Here is a 17,826-nt window from a genome sequence, read left to right as displayed (position 1 = left end):
CTTCCTATACATCTACATCAAAGCTTCTCCTTCCTATACATCTACATCATAACTTCTCCTTCCTATACATCTACATCAAAGTTTCTCCTTTCCATATATCTACATCAGCTTCTCCTTCCTATACATCTACATCAGCTTCTCCTTCCTATACATCTACATCAGCTTCTCCTTCCTATACATCTACATCAAAGTTTCTCCTTCCTATACATCTACATCAAAGCTTCTCCTTCCTATACATCTACATCAAAGCTTCTCCTTCCTATACATCTACATCAAAGTTTCTCCTTCCTATACATCTACATCAAAGCTTCTCCTTCCTATACATCTACATCAGCTTCTCCTTCCTATACATCTACATCAAAGTTTCTCCTTCCTATACATCTACATCAAGGCTTTTCCTTCCTATACATCTACATCAAGGCTTTTCCTTCCTATACATCTACATCAGCTTCTCCTTCCTATACATCTACATCAAAGCTTCTCCTTCCTATACATCTACATCAAGGCTTTTCCTTCCTATACATCTACATCAAAACTTCTCTTTCCTATACATCTACATCAAGGCTTTTCCTTCCTATACATCTACATCAAGGCTTTTCCTTCCTACACATCTACATCAAAGTTTCTCCTTCCTATACATCTACATCAAAGCTTCTCCTTCCTATACATTTACATCAGCTTTTCCTTCCTATACATCTACATCAAAGTTTCTCCTTCCTATACATCTACATCAAAGCTTCTCCTTCCTATACATCTACATCAAGGCTTTTCCTTCCTATACATCTACATCAAGACTTTTCCTTCCTATACATCTACATCAAAGTTTCTCCTTCCTATACATCTACATCAAATCTTCTCCTTCCTATACATCTACATCAAAGCTTCTCCTTCCTATACATCTACATCAAAGCTTCTCCTTCCTATACATCTACATCAAGGCTTTTCCTTCCTATACATCTACATCAAGGCTTCTCCTTCCTATACATCTACATCAAAGTTTCTCCTTCCTGTACATCTACATCAAAGTTTTTCCTTCCTATACATTTACATCAAAACTTCTCTTTCCTGTTCATCTACATCAAGGCTTCTCCTTCCTATACATTGACATCAAAGCTTCTCCTTCCTATACATCTACATCAAGGCTTCTCCTTCCTATACATCTACATCAAACTTTTCCTTCTTATACGTCTACATCAAAGCTTCTCTGTCCTATACATCTACATCAAAGTTTCTCCTTCATACACATCTACATCAAAGCTTCTCCTTCCTATACATCTACATCAAAGCTTCTCTGTCCTATACATCTACATCAAAGCTCTCCTTCCAATACATCTACATCAAAGCTTCTCCTTCCTATACATCTACATCAAACTTCTCCTTCTTATACATCTACATCAAGGCTTCTCCTTCCTATACATCTACATCAAACTTCTCCTTCTTATACGTCTACATCAAAGCTTCTCTGTCCTATACATCTACATCAAAGTTTCTCCTTCCTATACACATCTACATCAAAGCTTCTCCTTCCTATACATCTACATCAAAGCTTCTCCTTCCTATACATCTACATCAAAGCTTCTCCTTCCTATACATCTACATCAAACTTCTCCTTCTTATACGTCTACATCAAAGCTTCTCCTTCCTATACATCTACATCATAACTTCTCCTTCCTATACATCTACATCAAAGTTTCTCCTTTCCATATATCTACATCAGCTTCTCCTTCCTATACATCTACATCAGCTTCTCCTTCCTATACATCTACATCAAGGCTTCTCCTTCCTATACATCTACATCAAAGCTTCTCCTTCCTATACATCTACATCAAACTTCTCCTTCTTATACGTCTACATCAAAGCTTCTCCTTCCTATACATCTACATCAGCTTCTCCTTCCTATACATCTACATCAGCTTCTCCTTCCTATACATCTACATCAAAGTTTCTCCTTCCTATACATCTACATCAGCTTCTCCTTCCTACACATCTACATCAAAGCTTCTCCTTCCTATACATCTACATCAAAGTTTCTCCTTCCTATACATCTACATCAAAGTTTCTCCTTCCTATACATCTACATCAAAGCTTCTCCTTCCTATACATCTACATCAGCTTCTCCTTCCTATACATCTACACCAAAGTTTCTCCTTCCTATACATCTACATCAAAGCTTCTCCTTCCTATACATCTACATCAAAGCTTCTCCTTCCTATACATCTACATCAAAGCTTCTCCTTCCAACACATCTACATCAGCTTCTCCTTCCTATACATCTTCATCAAAGCTTCTCCTTCCTATACATCTACATCAGCTTCTCCTTCCTATACATCTACATCAAAGCTTCTCCTTCCTATACATCTACATCAAAGCTTTTCCTTCCTATACATCTACATCAAAACTTCTCTTTCCTATACATCTACATCAAGGCTTGTCCTTCCTATACATCTACATCAAGGCTTTTCCTTCCTATACATCTACATCAAAGCTTCTCCTTCCTATACATCTACATCAAAGTTTCTCCTTCCTATACATCTACATCAAAGCTTCTCCTTCCTATACATCTACATCAAGGTTTCTCCTTCCTATACATCTACATCAAAGTTTCTCCTTCCTATACATCTACATCAAAGCTTCTCCTTCCTATACATCTACATCAAGGCTTTTCCTTCCTATACATCTACATCAAAGTTTCTCCTTCCTATACATCTACATCAAATCTTCTCCTTCCTATACATCTACATCAACGCTTCTCCTTCCTATAAATCTACATCAAAGCTTCTCCTTCCTATACATCTACATCAAGGCTTTTCCTTCCTATACATCTACATCAAAGCTTCTCCTTCCTATACATCTACATCAGCTTCTCCTTCCTATACATCTTCATCAAAGGTTCTCCTTCCTATACATCTACATCAAAGTTTCTCCTTCCTATACATCTACATCACAGGTACACCTTCCTATACATCTACATCAATTCTTCTCCTTCCTATACATATACATCAATTCTTCTCCTTCCTATACATCTACATCAAAGCTTCTCCTTCCTGTACATCTACATCAAAGCTTCTCCTTCCTATACATCTACATCAAAGCTTCTCCTTCCTATACATCTACATCAGCTTCTCCTTCCTATACATCTACATCAAAGCTTCTCCTTCCTATACATCTACATCAAAGTTTCTCCTTCCTATACATCTACATCACAGGTACACCTTCCTATACATCTACATCACAGGTACACCTTCCTATACATCTACATCACAGGTACACCTTCCTATACATCTACATCAAAGCTTCTCCTTCCTATACATCTACATCACAGGTACACCTTCCTATACATCTACATCAAAGTTTCTCCTTCCTATACATCTACATCACAGGTACACCTTCCTATACATCTACATCACAGGTACACCTTCCTATACATCTACATCACAGGTACACCTTCCTATACATCTACATCAAAGCTTCTCCTTCCTATACATCTACATCACAGGTACACCTTCCTATACATCTACATCACAGGTACACCTTCCTATACATCTACATCACAGGTACACCTTCCTATACATCTACATCACAGGTACACCTTCCTATACATCTACATCACAGGTACACCTTCCTATACATCTACATCACAGGTACACCTTCCTATACATCTACATCACAGGTACAACTTCCTATACATCTACATCAAAGCTTCTCCTTCCTATACATCTACATCACAGGTACACCTTCCTATACATCTACATCACAGGTACACCTTCCTATACATCTACATCACAGGTACACCTTCCTATACATCTACATCACAGGTACACCTTCCTATACATCTACATCACAGGTACACCTTCCTATACATCTGCATCAAAACTTCCCCAGTAAACTATGCATCATATTTTAGGTAGATCTGTGAGTTGAATGAAAGACAACATTTCAATTATTTCAATATAGACAAAGTCACAATCAGACTTAATTGCTAAAATAGTTTCAAATTAACCCAGTAGGTGACTATACAAAGATATTGTACATTTTCATGTCTGTTCAAGGATACTATATATATAATTATTTTGGTGCAAGGCATTGCAGTAAGCTATTCTGGCACTGCAGCCCATATATATCCTTAACTATATATTTACAGAAATTACAGCATACACCCTTAAATATAAATTTACATTAAGTACACTCAGTATATACATATACCCTTAAATATAAATGTATAATACATACACCCTCAAATATGAATTTATTATACATATACCCTTATAGATATAAATTAATTAATACATATACCCATAAATGTATATTTACAGTTACTTGAACAGCATTGACAGCAACCTGTGAATCAAATATAATGTACAGTCTTTGTACAGGGAAGTTACTTACTAAGCCAGGGAGATATGTAAGATTGAGCTGCAAGTTCTTCCTAAGTATATTAGTGCTGACAAGAAAGTTCCAATACACTACTCACTATAACCATAACAAATCAATATTCACCTGTCAGTAATCAGGTCAAGCAAACAGCATATCCAGTATTCACCTGGATATTCTGTCTGTCATTAAAATGTCGTTTAAAGTCAACTGCGATGACAGCTAATCCTTTCCAATGACACATTTAAACTGTCCAGTAACAGGTCACAGTATCCAAAATCTCTTTGTTCACAACAGAAGGCAAACCATTACAAAGTTAAACTTGTCAAGACAAAATGTGATACAACATGAGTATATGCCCTACTCTGATGGTGTCAATTGTATATAGCTACTAATAAGCTAGATAGAAAACAGGAAAGATACAGGAAGGATACAGGTAGATTACAGGAATTTACAGGTAACTTACCACAAGTATACAGGTAGATTACAGGAATTTACAGGTTATGGTAACTTACAACAAGTATACAGGTAGATTACAGGAATTTACAGGTGACTTACAACAAGTATACAGGTAGATTACAGGAATTTACAGGTGACTTACAACTAGTTTACAGGTAGATTACAGGAATATACAGGTAATTAACTTACAACAAGTATTCAGGTAGATAACAGGAATATACATGTAGATTACAGGAAAATACAGGTAACTTACAAGAACTATACTGGTAGATTACAGGAATATACATGTAACTTAAAGAAATATATAAGTAGATTACAGGAATGTACAGGTAACTTACAAGAAGTATATAAATAGATTAAAGGTATATAAAAACTTACAAGAAATATACAGGTAGATTACAGGAATTTATTGGTAAATCAAGAAGGATACATTAAGTCATTTACAGGAAGAGTAATGTAGAATACAGGTCAATTACAGTAAGGATACAGGATTACAGAGGTTATCACATGAAGGATGCAGGTAGATTACATGAAAGATACAGAAAGAATACAGGTGGGATACAGGTAAAATACAGGAAGGGTACGTACCAATAAAAGACATTATAAATTACAGGTAAGGATACTTATTTATAGAATATATATATGCAATCATAAAGAAATATACAATACATACAGGAATAAGTAGAATACAAGTGTTACCTGTGATGATAGGGAACTTCCACCAATGAAAGCTCACACTAAATTATATATGAAGTTATTTCCTCAAGAAATAAACTACAGAGACACAAAATTTAAATCCGAGTTCAACTAAAGGCTGGTAGTAAACTGCTTCTATTGACAGTGTGTAGTTTGTTATGTAGGTATACAATATACCTACACAATAGAAGGGATCACATTTCCCTGTCCTAGCCACTTCCAACTTGAAACAGTTAAAGTTCAAGTAGTCTCAGTATGTCACTTAATCTCGCATAATTAACTTTTTCCTGCTGTTACCACTGCTTACAAGCGTTCAATACTACATACCTCCCAGCCAAGTCACTCAGAAAACAGATCCTGCTTTTTTTACCTTTAAAACGTCGCTAATTGCTGTGACCAGGTATTTTTTACTTGAATGTAAAGCAATTTTACAGCAGTCTTAAAGAGTAAGGTCCGGGATTCATAAAATATCATTGAAACATATGTTTTCAAGGGATAACATTTTAGTAGTATGTGTCTCTAAACAGATATTAATAAAACCAAATTGAGGACAAATACACAAATTTAACATATTTAAATTGATAACAAGATCTTGAAGGTACATTTTGCTGCCCCATACGCCTTTAAGTCACGGTTCAGTAAACACAAATTCCCATATTATCTATGATTTACACAAATGTTTCTAAACAAATCATGATGATGACATTTGACACTTTTTTTTAAACTACAATTCCACAGCGGTGAAGGTGTTGTCTGTACCAACTTATTTAAAAGGGGGCCATTTTGAAAATTTCATGGCCACCAATTTTATCTAGAATCAAATGAAATATTGATATAGTTTTAAATATTTCTTTACGAAATAGGGTCTTCTTGGAATTTGTACGAAACATGCATAGTTACTTTTTTGTTGTATTTACACTTTAAAGTATACATTTTATTTATTTCTGTGTATTCTATTTCAGTATGGGTATATCCACCTTTCTAGTTAAAAAAAACATATATAGGATCATTTATTATCATATATAAATTTTTAGACTACTTTATAACTATCTTTTTCCTACTTTTTCAAAAAAGTACAAAAAATTATACTTTTTTTGTACTTAACTTTGCATGGACTCTGAAATTTTTCAGGGCACTTTTTTTGTACTAAAATCTTACTTAAAATTTTTTTGAAAGATAGTGAAAATATGGATGTACTTTTTTCCTACTTTTTTGGACTTGGAATTTTTTCAGCTATTGCCATAGTGCTTTTTTTTGTACTTATTTTGGACTTGGAATATTTTCACACATACATACTTGAAGTTGCTTACACTATGTAGCATGATAACCACATATTTTAGGGGGATGTTTTCTTTCACCACCAATTATACAGGCAATCAGCAGGTACTAAGATATGCCACTAAAAAATTCATCTAAAATCTGAATTTGTAATAAACAGGACTTGACCCAGCTATTGATCTACAAACGAAGTGCATTTCACAGCAAGAAAAAAACTCAAGAGATATGAAAATGAATGTGATTGCTCCAAAGGTGAGAACAGTCTGCCAGCAAATTTATCCGAATGTTTCTCCTCAAATCTGCACGTCTAGCTTACTGTACTTAATATACATCCTATTGATGAATTGGGGAGTGTAAGGCATACATCGTATAAAAAGGCTGTTTTCAACCACATTAATACCTGTATACAGGTAAAATCCATCAACAAACAAAAAGCCATTGAATGTCATTCATAACAAAATGAACCTATTACCAACTGAAATGAATGCATTAATTTTTTTTTTGATACATAGTCGTCTGATGTTTCTAAATCTTGTTACTCACAAAGTTTTAATTCTATGACACAACTACATGATCTTGGTGAAAATTTAACAGCTAAATAGAATCAATGATATATCAAAACTTGCAGACTGCATAAATATAATTGAATCAATCTCCTGCATGGAGATAGAACTAGATTGAGTACATACTTGACAGAGGAGGTATAACCTTCTTTCGTCTCACACAGATCTCAGTCCGTACAGAATATCTCTCACTGACTAAATAGCTCTGTCACCAAGCTCACTTATAACACTAGTGATTCAAAATTTATTTATTTTTGCAGTCTGATGTCATTTTTCTTCAAACATTGAATATGAAATCAAGGGAACAAACACCACAACCTGTTTTCTGTCTGAATAGATATATTCCCACTGTGTGAACACCAATAAAATACCTCTCAGAAATCATCACTATACTCTCAACTGGACAATTTATATTCTCAATTACCTTAAAAATCGATCCCTGGTTTTCTCAATCTATCAAGTTAAACTCAGACTGCACAGGAAGCCATTATCAATTTTTTTCTAGAAATTGCTGTTATTTTGATAAAGAATTATCAATAACACATTTTTTAAAGTTCTTTTTAATAGTACTGATATCTATTACTGGCCTATATATATGTTAAACTATGTGAAATTAACATTAAGCTTATACATTCTCTGCAGATTCATCCAATCATCGATCCTCCCCATCTCATTTGCACCTTCCACACATGATCCTAGACTTGCTGAAGCCCCAAAGATTGCCCACATAAATTCTTACAGTGGCATAATTTCTCTCCCAAGTTTGAAATTTGGACATTGGACATACAGTTGTATATACACTGTTCAAGAGACCAAAAATTAAAATAAAGACCAGTAAAATGATACTTATAATTTCCCAGACAGACAGGAGCTTTACATTTTTCAGGGTTCTGGTTGGGTTTGAATACCTCTAGCACAATCACATGACTATCTACTGTCAGGGTTTGCACTGGGCATTTCATAAATTAGGGTCCTTTTCAGGTAAAATGGGGTCCCTTTGAATAATTTGAATGGAGCTTCCAGAAAAATTGGGGTCCTTTCAATTGTCTATGCTTCAAAAGGCTATTGGGATGGTTTCAACACAAACCCTGTACTGTACATTACTATAAATGATAATTAAGAATTGTACAATTAATATTGGGTTGTCATTTTTATTAATTTAAGAGAAAGTTTTGAACATTATATACACTATAATATCTAAATAGTAGTAGTTTCCACTGTCCAAGTGTCCAGTCTACATGTGTATAGTAATTAAATGTCATTTAAAACCTGTATTCATACACAGCTTGGACAGAACACAATGATTCTGTTACAAATGGAAGGTAGACAAGATAGCATTAATGATCTAACATTCTTATCAATGCTTCAGTAGAAATGTATCATAATCAAGCCAGGGAAAGCATGTTAGTTTACACAACATTGTCACATACCAGTTAAATAATATCCAGGAAAACAACTGGTTTTATCATTGTAAACAAAACTAACATTTATTTAGCAAGTTAAAGGTCTATGTCAACAGTCTTGAACATGTACATATAGATCTTTATGTATAGGTTAATGTTAACATTGATAGAACAGATTAACCTAACACTGTGCTTGTAGTCCACATTTCTGGATGTTTACTTTCACTTTCAGGTTTATACAGTTGACTTCACATTTAGCCTTTAATTATAATGAAAGGATGATTAAATAACTGATAGACAATATCTTAAAACATCAAATTTATTTACTAGCTCAGTCATCAATCATGGAACTAGGACAGTTTAAGAATAGATTAAGATATCATTTCAAATTCAAATAAGGAAAATTTGCATTTTTTTTTCTTTTTGCAATTTGCAGATTAGATTATGAACCAAATTATAGCTCTACATAAAAATATTAAACTAGTGATGTTCTAAATCTGAGAGTTGTGGCAACTACACACGGACATATATGTGGATATATATTTACAGATGTAGAAGTCTGTGACAAACTGAATTATTTTGTTTTGGATATACATTGTAGTCTGTGACAACCTGAATTATTTTGTTTTGGATATACATTGTAGTCTGTGACAACCTGAGTTATTTTGTTTTGGATATACATTGTAGTCTGTGACAACCTGAGTTATTTTGCGATTCCTGCAGGACTCAGTTTCATCAATATTCCTTCTCTTTAGGAAATCCCTTATCTTCATAATTTCCACAGAAAAACAGAATTACAGGAAAGTTCCTTAACAAAGTATTTTTCCCTTGAAGCCAATAATGCTTTCCTATGAAAAAATAACTGTAATACGGAATTGCCTTTAATTAATCAAGGAATGTTGATGAAACTGGGCCTATTTCACACATAGATCTGATGAATTCTTACTTACTGGACTTTAATCTAAATAGTTCACACAGCAGCAACATTTGAGGACTAAAAAGGGGTGAATTTTTAGAAGCTAGACCAACTTAAGATTATCATTTGAATTTATACAAAACTTGCTTGCTTCACTACAATATGTTTGTATTTAAATACAAATATTGTAGTGAAGCAAACAAGTTTTCATTCAAATTTGGAACGAAAATATGGAGTTTTAATATAAAGCAAGGTATTTCAGTTCCTAGTCAATGCTACCAATCCCTTTTTATCTGGGACGGTACTCGGAACACTTTCTGACAACATTCACAAATCTAGTCTGTTATTGACACAGCGCATAAAAGTGAGTCACCGATAACAGATCAACTGTTGGACGACATGTAACATCGATAAGTGTCTCATACACAAATAAATTAGCAATACTAATGTAAGATTAAAAATAGAATATCAAAAAACGTCTAATCTGCAGCTCTAACGCGTGTTATAAAGCGATATTAAGTCATCAAGACATTGAATTTCGCGGGTTGGCGGTCGCCGAAACACGGCATAAAAACAGCTGACTGCCAATGTAACTCGATAAATTTCTATCTCTGTTCAAAATGACAACACCATCAGAGTGTTTTGCCTAAGTTTACAAATACAGATTTAACTGTTAACAATTCCATACACAATTAAAATCGTTTACCTACCTGTATTTCCTAAGATAGATAAGGCAAAACACCGTTATTTCACGCTTCCTCGATTTTCAGTTTAGAATAACTTTCTCGTCTCCACAAAGAAGAGTTACACTAAAGGTCGTACAGTGAAATACCGTAGTCTCTCAAATAAACGAGAACATATTTGGAGTATTGAAATTATATTAAATATTAACGTTTTAATACTTGTCACCTATTTTTATAATAGTGACGGTTTAGAAATATCATGTCAAGCACAAATAAGATACAAGTCATATTCGCTTTATTTTTTTAGATAAAGTCAGTTGAAATAAAATTATAACATGGATCTACGTTATTGAGAGCTTTTGACCGACATACATAAGTTAATGTCTCACACATATATATATATGATACAAGTTTCATAAAACAATGTGATATAAACATGTGGATATACTCTATATTTGAACACTTTTAGATAACTGAAATGTCAATATAGTATTAGGTTTAACTATGAAATAGTAGACTAGATATATCTTGAAGAAATCTAATTTTTTAATTGTTGAAATTACTGAAAAGAGACGTGGGGTATATGTGGAGTATAAGGATGACCATGGGTGTTTTCTGTACTTTCAGGGTTAAACAATTAAAATCAGTTCCATTCCAGGACGATTGCAGATATTCCTCGTAAATAATTCCTTAGACAATCTGCAGCAAAGGCCTATCTGAAAGATTATTAGCAATTTGTACTGTTTTTTACTCCTAGAATGTCTAATATGTTTGTGAATCTGATTTTGTATTGGTGGGTGTATGGCGGTGTACATGTGCTTGTATATGTTTTTGTAAGGTTCTAGAGACATTTTCCCCCATTCCATTCTAAATTCAAAATGTCTTAATGTTCTCCCGTAAGAATTAAGTCGTCTTCAGGGACATCGGCAGAACGGCATGATTGGATTAAGGGTTCGAAACCCGGGCTGAAAAACACTAGCCCAAACCTGTACATGCCAGTCTTCCCACTAACATCTAGTAATGTATTTTTCTATCTACTTTCGATACTTTTCTTGTCTCACAAAGTCTATCAAGGTGACGACAGAAAAGAAAATGTTGATCAATTATGAAATTGGACATACTGGACTTCAGTGGTAGAACCATCCATCTTGGAAAACTTATAATAAAAAAATATCTGTCCGTATTTAGAATATTGGTCTACATGTTAGTCTATGAGGCTAATTAGCTGGTCACCATTAGTGTCTGGTCCGTCACTGAAAGGTCAAACTGGTCACCATTAGTGTCTGGTCCGTCACTGAAAGGTCAAACTGTCATCATTAGTGTCTGGTTCGTCACTGAAAGGTCAAACTGGTCACCATTAGTGTCTGGTCCGTCACTGAAAGGTCAAACTGTCACCATTAGTGTCTGGTCCGTCACTGAAAGGTCAAACTGTCATCATTACTAGTGTCTGGTCCGTCACTGAAATGTCAAACTGTCATCATTAGTGTCTGGTCCGTCACTGAAAGGTCAAACTGTCATCATTACTAGTGTCTGGTCCGTCACTGAAAGGTCAAACTGTCATCATTACTAGTGTCTGGTCCGTCACTGAAAGGTCAAACTGTCACCATTAGTGTCTGGTCCGTCACTGAAAGGTCAAACTGTCATCATTAGTGTCTGGTCCGTCACTGAAAGGTCAAACTGTCACCATTAGTGTCTGGTCCGTCACTGAAAGGTCAAACTGTCACCATTAGTGTCTGGTCCGTCACTGAAAGGTCAAACTGTCATCATTACTAGTGTCTGGTCCGTCACTGAAAGGTCAAACTGTCATCATTAGTGTCTGGTCCGTCACTGAAAGGTCAAACTGTCACCATAAGTGTCTGGTCCGTCACTGAAAGGTCAAACTGGTCACCATTAGTGTCTGGTCCGTCACTGAAAGGTCAAACTGTCATCATTAGTGTCTGGTCCGTCACTGAAAGGTCAAACTGTCACCATAAGTGTCTGGTCCGTCACTGAAAGGTCAAACTGTCATCATTAGTGTCTGGTCCGTCACTGAAAGGTCAAACTGTCATCATTACTAGTGTCTGGTCCGTCACTGAAAGGTCAAACTGTCATAATTAGTGTCTGGTCCGTCTCTGGAAGGTCAAACTGTCATCATTAGTGTCTGGTCCGTCACTGAAAGGTCAAACTGTCATCATAAGTGTCTGTTCCGTCACTGAAAGGTCAAACTGTCATCATTAGTGTCTGGTCCGTCACTGAAAGGTCAAACTGTCATCATTACTAGTGTCTGGTCCGTCACTGAAAGGTCAAACTGATATCATTAGTGTCTGGTCCGTCACTGAAAGGTCAAACTGTCATCATTAGTGTCTGGTCCGTCACTGAAAAGTCAAACTGTCACCATTAGTGTCTGGTCCGCCACTGAAAGGTCAAACTGGTCACCATTAGTGTCTGGTCCGTCACTGAAAGGTCAAACTGTCATTATTAGTGTCTGGTCCGTCACTGAAAGGTTAAACTTCCATCATTAGTGTCTGGTCCGTCACTGAAAGGTCAAACTGTCATCATAAGTGTCTGTTCCGTCACTGAAAGGTCAAACTGTCATCATTACTAGTGTCTGGTCCGTCACTGAAAGGTCAAACTGTCATCATTAGTGTCTGGTCCGTCACTGAAAGGTCAAACTGTCATCATTAGTGTCTTGTCCGTCACTGAAAGGTCAAACTGTCATCATTAGTGTCTGGTCCGTCACTGAAAGGTCAAACTGTCATCATTAGTGTCTGGTCCGTCACTGAAAGGTCAAACTGTCGTCATTAGTGTCTGGTCCGTCACTGAAAGGTCAAACTGTCATCGTTGCTAGTGTCTGGTCCGTCACTGAAAGGTCAAACTGTCATAATTAGTGTCTGGTCCGTAACTGAAAGGTCAAACTGTCATCATTAGTGTCTGGTCCGTCACTGAAAGGTCAAACTGTCATCATTACTAGTGTCTGGTCCGTCATTGAAATGTCAAACTGGTCACCATTATTGTCTGGTCCGTCACTGAAAGGTCAAACTGGTCACCATTAGTGTCTGGTCCGTCACTGAAAGGTCAAACTGTCATCATTACTAGTGTCTGGTCCGTCACTGAAAGGTCAAAGTGGTCACCATTAGTGTCTGGTCCGTCACTGAAAGGTCAAACTGTCATAATTAGTGTCTGGTCCGTCACTGAAAGGTCAAACTGTCATCATTACTAGTGTCTGGTCCGTCACTGAAAGGTCAAACTGTCATCATTAGTGTCTGGTCCGTCACTGAAAGGTCAAACTGTCATCATTAGTGTCTGGTCCGTCACTGAAAGGTCAAACTGTCATCATTACTAGTGTCTGGTCAGTCACTGAAAGGTCAAACTGTCATCATTAGTGTCTGGTCCGTCACTGAAAGGTCAAACTGTCATCATTAGTGTCTGGTCCGCAACTGAAAGGTCAAACTGTCATCATTAGTGTCTAGTCCGCCACTGAAAGGTCAAACTGTCATCATAAGTGTCTGGTCCGTCACTGAAAGGTCAAACTGTCATCATTAGTGTCTGGTCCGTCACTGAAAGGTCAAACTGTCACCATTAGTGTCTGGTCCGTCACTGAAAGGTTAAACTGTCACCATTAGTGTCTGGTCCGCAACTGAAAGGTCAAACTGTCATCATTACTAGTGTCTGGTCCGTCACTGAAAGGTCAAACTGTCATCATAAGTGTCTGGTCCGTCACTGAAAGGTCAAACTGTCATCATTAGTGTCTGGTCCGTCACTGAAAGGTCAAACTGTCGTCATTAGTGTCTGGTCCGTCACTGAAAGGTCAAACTGGTCACCATTACTAGTGTCTGGTCCGTCACTGAAAGGTCAAACTGTCATCATTAGTGTCTGGTCCGTCACTGAAAGGTCAAACTGTCATCATTAGTGTCTGGTCCGTCACTGAAAGGCCAAACTGTCATCATTACTAGTGACTGGTCCGTCACTGAAAGGTCAAACTGTCATAATTAGTGTCTGGTCCGTCTCTGGAAGGTCAAACTGTCATCATTAGTGTCTGGTCCGTCACTGAAAGGTCAAACTGTCATCATTAGTGTCTGGTCCGTCACTGAAAGGTCAAACTGTCATCATTAGTGTCTGGTCCGTCACTGAAAGGTCAAACTGTCATCATTACTAGTGTCTGGTCAGTCACTGAAAGGTCAAACTGTCATCATTAGTGTCTGGTCCGTCACTGAAAGGTCAAACTGTCATCATTAGTGTCTGGTCCGCAACTGAAAGGTCAAACTGTCATCATTAGTGTCTAGTCCGCCACTGAAAGGTCAAACTGTCATCATAAGTGTCTGGTCCGTCACTGAAAGGTCAAACTGTCATCATTAGTGTCTGGTCCGTCACTGAAAGGTCAAACTGTCACCATTAGTGTCTGGTCCGTCACTGAAAGGTTAAACTGTCACCATTAGTGTCTGGTCCGCAACTGAAAGGTCAAACTGTCATCATTACTAGTGTCTGGTCCGTCACTGAAAGGTCAAACTGTCATCATAAGTGTCTGGTCCGTCACTGAAAGGTCAAACTGTCATCATTAGTGTCTGGTCCGTCACTGAAAGGTTAAACTGTCGTCATTAGTGTCTGGTCCGTCACTGAAAGGTCAAACTGGTCACCATTACTAGTGTCTGGTCCGTCACTGAAAGGTCAAACTGTCATCATTAGTGTCTGGTCCGTCACTGAAAGGTCAAACTGTCATCATTAGTGTCTGGTCCGTCACTGAAAGGCCAAACTGTCATCATTACTAGTGACTGGTCCGTCACTGAAAGGTCAAACTGTCATAATTAGTGTCTGGTCCGTCTCTGGAAGGTCAAACTGTCATCATTAGTGTCTGGTCCGTCACTGAAAGGTCAAACTGTCATCATTAGTGTCTGGTCCGTCACTGAAAGGTCAAACTGTCATCATTACTAGTGTCTGGTCCGTCACTGAAAGGTCAAACTGTCATCATTAGTGTCTGGTCCGCCACTGAAAGGTCAAACTGTCATCATAAGTGTCTTGTCTGTCACTTAAAGGTCAAACTGTCATCATTAGTGTCTGGTCCGTCACTGAAAGGTCAAACTGTCACCATTAGTGTCTGGTCCGCCACTGAACGGTCAAACTGTCACCATTAGTGTCTGGTCCGTCACTGAAAGGTCAAACTGTCATCATCCCCTGAGATTTTTAAGAATGCTCACTCTATTTATTAACTGAGGAATCAGACATATCCTAGAAACAAAATTAATAAAGCTCTGTTTTATTTATAATTTCAATATTTTAGGTACATGGTCTTTGTTCCGACAGGCCAATAGGCCTACTGCAAATCAACTGTAGGTACATACATGTAAATGTAGGTATCCAAGTATACGGTTTAGGGGCTAATACTGTGTTACTTACATATTACATGTACATGAAGCATGTTGTGTATTGATACGTTTAATCGCTAATGCGATATGACAGCACAGGGACACACAGAGTTCATATCTATTTGAGATAGCTGTAATAAGGGCATTAGCTCAGTGTTTACATGGGAGATTTTTAATGACGTGACCGAGAGAAAGGTACACAACTGAGGTGAAATTAATTCAACATTGTCAATTTCATAGGGGACGGGCAAACATTTAATTCCTTGCAGGGTGCCATGTGTAAATCGGTGACCGATATGATCTCGGATTTGAAGTCCATGATAAAATATTCCAAAGTTCGTCGGATTACTGATTTTATAAGTAAACGTATATAAAAAGTTAAGACAAATTTTACATATGCCTGTCAAATAATTTCGGGATCAGATATTGTTTTCTCACTCACAGATTTACTTGTTCAATATTTCTGTGTCACTCCGTTCGGTGTGATTAATATAATCTTTCCCTGCCTTGGGGGGTGTGACAAATAAATCTCAACCCTAGGGGATATTCACGAACGTCCGACCCGAGGCTTGTCGAGGGTGGGACCTGCATGAATTTCCTTGAGTGATAAGATTTCTTTGTCACACTCCCTAGTTAGGGAAAGATTATTTCTCTCCCACCATTTTAAATAATTGCATATCAAATCCCCCCCCCCCAAAAAAAAATCCCAATATCATTACACAAGAAAAACATTATCTAAAATATTTATTTAAGGAAAATTTGGGGCAGCCATTCTCAGATGTGGGACAAAGTAGGACAAACAAAAACCATCATCGAGACGAAACACAAGTTGTGGGGCAGACTAACCAAACGATTATCGGGGCGAAACATACATTGTTAGAGGTTGAGTAGACCAACCAAACGATTATCGGGACGAAACATACATTGTTAGAGGTGGAGCAGACCAACCAAACGATTATCGGACGAAACATACATTGTAAGAGGTGGAGCAGACCAACCAAATGATTATCGGGACGAAACATACATTGTTAGAGGTGGGGCGGACCAACCAAACGATTATCGGGACGAAACATACATTGTAAGAGGTGGAGCAGACCAACCAAACGATTATCGGGATGAAACATACATTGTAAGAGGTGGAGCAGACCAACCAAACGATTATCGGGACGAAACATACATTGTAAGAGGTGGAGCAGACCAACCAAACGATTATCAGGACGAAACATACATTGTTAGAGGTGGGGCAGACCAACCAAACGATTATCGGGACGAAGCATACATTGTTAGAGGTTGAGTAGACCAACCAGACGATTATCGGGACGAAACATACATTGTCAGAGGTGGGGCGGACCAACCAAACGATTATCAGGACGAAACAAACCAAACGATTATCGGGACGAAACATACATTGTTAGAGGTTGAGTAGACCAACCAAACGATTATCGGGACGAAACATACATTGTTAGAGGTGGAGCGGACCAACCAAACGATTATCGGGACGAAACATACATTTTTACAGGTGGAGCAGACCAACCAGACGATTATCGGGACGAAACAAACCAAACGATTATCGGGACGAAACATACATTGTTAGAGGTGGGGCAGACCAACCAAATGATTATCGGGACGAAACATACATTGTTAGAGGTGGGGCAGACCAACCAAACGATTATCGGGACGAAACATACATTGTAAGAGGTTGAGCAGACCAACCAAACGATTATCGGGACGAAACATACATTGTTAGAGGTGGAGTAGACCAACCAAACGATTATCGGGACGAAACATACATTGTTAGAGGTGGAGCAGACCAACCAAATGGTTATCGGGACGAAACATACATTGTTAGAGGTGGGGAAGACCAAACAAACGATTATCTGGACGAAACATACATTGTTAGAGGTGGGGCAGACCAACCAAACGATTATCGGGACGAAAAATACATTGTTACAGGTGGGGCGGACCAACCAAATGATTATCGGGACGAAACATACATTGTTAGAGGTTGAGTAGACTAACCAAACGATTATCGGGACGAAACATACATTGTTAGAGGTGGGGCAGACCAACCAAACGATTATCGGGACGAAACATACATTGTTAGAGGTTGAGTAGACC

General features: G+C 37.4%; 1 protein-coding gene across 2 annotated transcripts in view; it reads right to left on the bottom strand.

The window, feature by feature from the left end:
* Window positions 1-17,826, bottom strand: part of LOC117317267 (nucleolar protein dao-5-like) — an 84,981-nt gene that overhangs the window by 61,343 nt on the left and 5,812 nt on the right. Inside the window, exon 1 of one of the 2 annotated variants that reach the window (XM_033872010.1) lies at window positions 10,397-10,461. The exons of the other annotated variant lie outside the window; for it this stretch is intronic. The gene's annotated coding sequence lies outside the window, so the exon portion shown is untranslated. Of the gene's footprint in view, window positions 1-10,396; window positions 10,462-17,826 lie in introns of those variants that run through there. 2 annotated transcript variants of the gene reach the window in all.

The sequence above is a fragment of the Pecten maximus genome, chromosome 19 (assembly GCF_902652985.1).
Source record: "Pecten maximus chromosome 19, xPecMax1.1, whole genome shotgun sequence".
NCBI classification, from domain to species: Eukaryota; Metazoa; Mollusca; class Bivalvia; order Pectinida; family Pectinidae; genus Pecten; species Pecten maximus.
Note: the sequence above shows the minus strand (reverse complement) of the source record. Positions and strands in the feature narration are given on the sequence as shown.